Source organism: Eurytemora carolleeae, unplaced genomic scaffold, assembly GCF_000591075.1.
Source record: "Eurytemora carolleeae unplaced genomic scaffold, Eaff_2.0 scaffold220, whole genome shotgun sequence".
Taxonomy (NCBI): Eukaryota; Metazoa; Arthropoda; class Copepoda; order Calanoida; family Temoridae; genus Eurytemora; species Eurytemora carolleeae.
Window position 1 is genome coordinate 64,578 of NW_019396829.1, and position 6,000 is coordinate 70,577.

The window sequence follows — 6,000 nt, forward strand, 5'->3', positions numbered from 1 at the left end:
ACATGATTGTTATACACTAAAATATAGTGTAGAACTATTAGATCTCTTTGGCAATCTTCTTTTGTAAAATTTCTGATTACAGAATTCATAAACTCAACTTTCAACGTTCCCTTAAATTTTATCATTTTTGAAAGATTTATTTGGAAGACAACCAGAATATTAATTGATTAAATATGATCATAAGAATATAATTTAAGAATCTATATATCTAAAGAAGACTTATTTGATTCAAATCCTATATTTACCAATATGAAGATTGTAACTATCATAATATGTGTTATCCTCTTGTTGAGAAAGATGTTGATGTTCATCCTGTGCTCTTCAATACTGTTGAAGAAGCAGCAAAGAACCCAGAAGAGGAAGGTACCGATGATTAAGAAGATTGCCATTATGATGAAAACTCCTGGATATGCACCAAGTTTACTCTCCACTGTGTAGTTTCTACAATTCCAGTACTCCTCCATTTTTAAGGGTTAACCTAAAAAATAATATACTTAAATATACATATATACATATATGTTAGTTTTAAGAATATTGAAAATAGAGGTATATATCTTTGAAACCTGATACTAACAATTGATTAGATTTGTGATTTATAATTTTTTTTATCTTTCCTTGCACTTGAGTCTTTTAAATAAATAACGTAAAAGGTTCTCTTATCTATATATAAATTTGGCTTGTCTGTTTGTCTGTTTGTTTGTTTGTTTGTATCCAATAAACGTCAAAACGGCTGAACCGATCGGGCCCAAATTTTTTGTGGGACATCTAGGGACCCCAGGGAAGGTTTATGAAAAATCAAAATTTCAAATATTTGTCTCTATCAAAATTCGATCGTCATTAAATTTTTAAAAATTTTGAAAATCCGCGAAATTTTTTTGTAAAAATCCGCGAATTATTTTTGTTTTGTTTTACGATGTACACAAAGAGAACATGTTCACAATTAATTTAGGAGATAGAAGGGCGCGAAGCGCCTTGAATTTCTAGTATTAAATAAGGAGTTAAAGATTCGCACAGGATCAAGAACCTGATTTCATATAAAAGTTGAAATTAGAATTCTTTTTATACAGTTTGAAAGATTGAAATTAGATAGATTGAAAAAACACTTACAATGAAACCCTTCATAACGAATACATCGGAAGAATTTATCAAATGTCGTCTTGACAATTTTTCAATGGGTTTTATACTATATTACGTAAATTTCAGTATTTGCGAAAATAAATAAAAAGCCATGAATATGCGGGACCAGTTTTAAAGAGTTCCATATAATCATTTAATTAAAATACTAAATATCTTTCGATGTATTCGTTATTAAGGGTTTCACTGTGTATAACTGGTTTAATATAAGTTAGAGTATAACTTAGTAATAGCTCACAAATATTTACTGTTTCCTTAAATTCATGGTACGACTGTACCCTGTAACTGTAAACTTAATTATTTCTTGAAAGACTATTTTCTAAGAAGAAGACTTACTGCAACCTTGAAATCGTCATATTTCAAGGTTTTTAAGTCGTATATACAGTCTCATATTGTGTGGGTAACCCAGTATATGATGAGATGTTGTATATAGATCAAAATTCAAAACAGATTACATTCAGCAAATACGCAATAAATCTGAAAATTACGATAACCCGGAGGAGCCTTAACAGCTTTGGTACGCTCCAATTCTAATTTGAATTTAATAATTTTTCATTATAATAAATATTTGAAATTATTTGAAATTATTTGAAATTTAGCGTATACTATTTATGCTCATTTGGTCAATTTGATCGGTTTAAAGGGAGTGACCGGCTATGTAAGGTAGTTGAACTGAGTAGGCAGTGTTGTGGAAAAATTCTTTCGGATTCATTTGAGACATATTAAACTTTTTAAAAATCTGTAAATCCTGAGTTTGCGCGCAAATTCGACATTCAAAACTCCTACTTTGGGGGTGGATACGTTTTCAGAGTTAGTTTTTTTTTAATTATTAAATAACGACGACATAAAATGTAAAAAAGTTCTACAATAAACTACAGACGCCATGTGTAGGAACATGTTGAAAAAATAAAATGAATCTTATCTTCAAAAATAAGTAATCTTGTTTAATTATTAGTTTCTATTTTCTCATTATTCACAAAGATTTTTTTGCGTATTTTTTAGAATTATCGTTGAAAAGACAATATTTGAACAATTTGAAGAAATCTGCGAATAAATGCAAAGAAAATAAGAAATCAAATATAATAATAAAAACGAAGTAATCGATTTTAGCTTTGATTTAATAACAAATTTCTTTTGAGAAATATGTTTCTAACTATCTAATTAGAATACTGTATAATTTTTACTTTATTTTTCGTTGTCGTTATTTGAGAAATTTGTTCCATAAAGTGGAATTCTGGGTAGGGTTTCCAACGTAACAGATTATTTAATTACGTGAAATTACGCGAAATAATTTTCATTTTTTGTAATTTCTACAACATAATTTTGCGTAATTTCGCGTTATTTCTACCAAATGTTGCAATAATTACGCCTAAATAGTGAAACCTCCATACAAACCAACCTAGACAGGAGAACATTTTAACCTTCCAGGAGAATCTAAATACATCAAAGATTTTTTGACTGAACTCACAAGAATGAACAGAAAAATAGTTTTTTTTTAAATTGTAAACTATAATTCATTATTTAAAAAAGAGTATTGTTTATTTCCAATTCTTTAAAAGGTTCAAATACCCCTCTTTAGAAAAGCCGCCCCCCCCCCTGATTTACGTAAAAGTTCGTTAATTAGATCGACCCTTACCACCACTTTATAAACTTGACATATAAAATAAACAGTTTGTTTTCAATCAATCAATCTTTCAATCAGAAACAATCTCAAGGAATAATAATTTTCTTAAAACATTCTTTAAAAAGTGAATATTTGCAAATTATCTTTTTTCAATCTCATGATCTGAGTTCGTTTCCCTCTTGTCAATTAGACAGCCCATTAAAAAAATGTCAAACCATCTTTTTTGTTTGTTTATTTTCTTGTGGATTTTAACATCGATTTTGATGGTTATTATATCGCTAGAATTGACGAATTAATATGTACTGTACTAATTACGGAATGGTTTCGTATTACGTAATATCGCGTAATTACGCCTTAATTACGCCAAACTAGACTTTCTTTCGTTTTTGTAATTATTACTTAATTTTGCGCAATGCTTCTCCGTAAGTGAAAGAGAGTGTTACGTGTAATTACGCGTAATTACGACTGGAAACCCTAATTCTGGGACATTTCCGGATGAAAAGGAAGCCGGAGCTTGAACATTTGTCCAGTTTACAGAACAGAAACCGGAAATTTCCGGATCTCTATTCTGGAATTCTGGAACATTCCGAATTGAATATCATTTTGGAAAGTTCCGGGAAAATCATTCCGGAAAGTTGTGGAACAATGTTCTAAGAACATTAGAAACATCTTAAACTTATGGGAAAAAAGCAGTAAGTTATAAATTATGTAATAAATTGGGCCTCTGGTTTAGCTGTAGTTGGAGTAACTTCTAATGTCAATCGTCATGAAGTCATTGAATCATGAAGCAATTAATGAAAAATGTCCAAAATGAAACTAGAAATTTCCGGAACTCTGTTCCAGAATTTTGCAACGTTTTGAAAACTTTCGGAAACCGTTACAGAAGAACATTAGAAACATCTTGAACTTATTCAAAAGAAAAAACAAATAAGTAATAACAAAATTTCCAGTTTCCAAATTCTGTTTGCCGGAAATTTTTCATTCAATGATACAGGTTTTGCGTGTATACAGAACTCCTTTTTTTACCGTCCACATAGTGTGAACCAGAAACATGTTTGTGAGCCGAACAAAAGGAATAATACTCAAAAGAGGGAAATAAGGCGAATTGGCTAGGGAAACACTCTTTTCTACCGGCCATACATAGATGAGAACAACTTCTTGAAAATGTATATCACAGTAACGAAGGTTTCCTACAAAATACAAATTGTTATTGGCGTACATGCATATAAATAATAATTGTTAATAAAGATTAAACAGTTGAGGGTTTTATCAATAAATGAGTATTGTTGTGAATCGAACAATTGGTTTAGAAACATGTACCATTGAGAATTGAACAAAGGCTTAAAAGGTATTGGAATTCTAGGTTTTGTAGGTTTAGCAGGTTTAGCAGGTTTAGGAAACTCTAGGTTTAGTAGGTTTAGCAGGATTTGGAAACTCTAGGTTTAGCAGGTTTAGCAGGATTTGGAAACTCTAGGTTTTTGCAGGTTTAGCAGGATTTGGAAACTCTAGGTTTTTGCAGGTTTTGCAGATCATATTTTATTACTGTTGTGAATCGATAAATAAAGGTTTTAAAAGGTACTGTTGTGAATTAGGTATACGGAACTTACAATCTAGAAAACTGTGGTACGGCGAAAAGTTGTTTGAACTGAAGTCTAAAGCAATTTAATTCTTCTGAAAATAAAAATTTGTCTGGTTAAAGTAATTTCACTGTTTATTGGTAAATGATTCACTGAAAATCATGTTTAAATAGGTTCTTTTGATGCACTTTAAGTTTTATTAGCTCCATGAGGTTATTGTTTATATTTACGCAGAAGCCTTGGAAATGTTTGGTTTGGTAAGTGGATGGAGGGTCCAACAGAGGTACAGTTTGTCAGAGATGACTTTACAACAGGGTAATTTTAGGGGTATGGTTCACAATGTTATATAGCTCTAATATTTTTTTCTTGAATTTGTGTAGTTAAAATTTCTTATTTTCCATAAGACGTAGACTGAAGTTTATCTATGGATCTCCACTCAATAGTTAATTCTACTTTTAAACATTTTAAAATTTATATTTTCAGAGCTGAAAACTTCAGAATGAGATATCTGGAATCCCGATTACTAAATCTGAGTATCCAATGGACACACTTCTAATTTTCTTCTTAAACCGTTCTTTCTTGGATATAGTAGAGAAAAATCAAAACCGGTTTTTAAAATTAGAGAGTTCCTCTAGTTTCTGTATATAATCTTAAATGGCGCGCAAAATTTCAAATTTATCAACTTCATATACACAACTCTGATTGGTTGAAATTATACACTTTTTAGGATACAAGTACAAGATTAAGTTAGTCTCGATATTAAGAAAAAGAGACGATCAAGCATTAATCTCGATATCCACCAATCTGCAGTTTTCAGCCCAGGAAATATATTTTTCTTAATTTTGTGATCCAGATAACAAAACGATGAATTTGAGAAGAAAAAACACTTATTAGTTATTTATTTTAAAAAATAACCCCATTTCTAAAAACAATTGTTTTTTTTGATCCGTAATTGGAAATAATCAGTTCGTTTAAAGAAAAGTTGAAACCACCAATCCCTAGACCAAAGAAAAAAATTGCAAATGGCTCTGGCGTTTTAAAGCTTTAAATTTGTTTTGTTTCTTTGATCCCAGAAATAGTTTAGAAAAAATCACTTATGAAATTAGGAAAGTTTCTTTAAAGTTCTGTTTATAATTTCTAAAATAAACTTTCTTTCTCAAATTTTCTAGCTGTGGAAGATAATTACTTCCATACATGACAAAGAATGTTTAATAATGTCCCCCATGTGTATAATATTAGATTGATACAAACTCTCCCAGTCCAGATGTAAGAGTAAAGAGAGAATACAGTACATCCAGGCTTTATACTTGTTCAGAGAGATAAGGCAGAGAGAGGTTTGTCCTTGGAGGTCCTTGATGTTACCATAGATACTTCTGTAGTCCCTACTGTAACCATATTTGCAACCATAGTTCCTACTGTATCCATATTTGCAACCATAGTTCGTTCTGTATCCATAGTTACTTCAGCAACCATGGTCCCTATTGTAACTATATTTGCAACCATATTTCCTACTGTAGTAACCTATAGTTACTTCAGCAACCATAGTTCCTACTGTAACCATAGTTACTTCAGCAACCATAGTTCCTACTGTAACCATAGATACTTCAGAAACCATAGTTCCTACTGTAGTAACCTATAGTTACTTCAGCAACCATGGTCCCTACT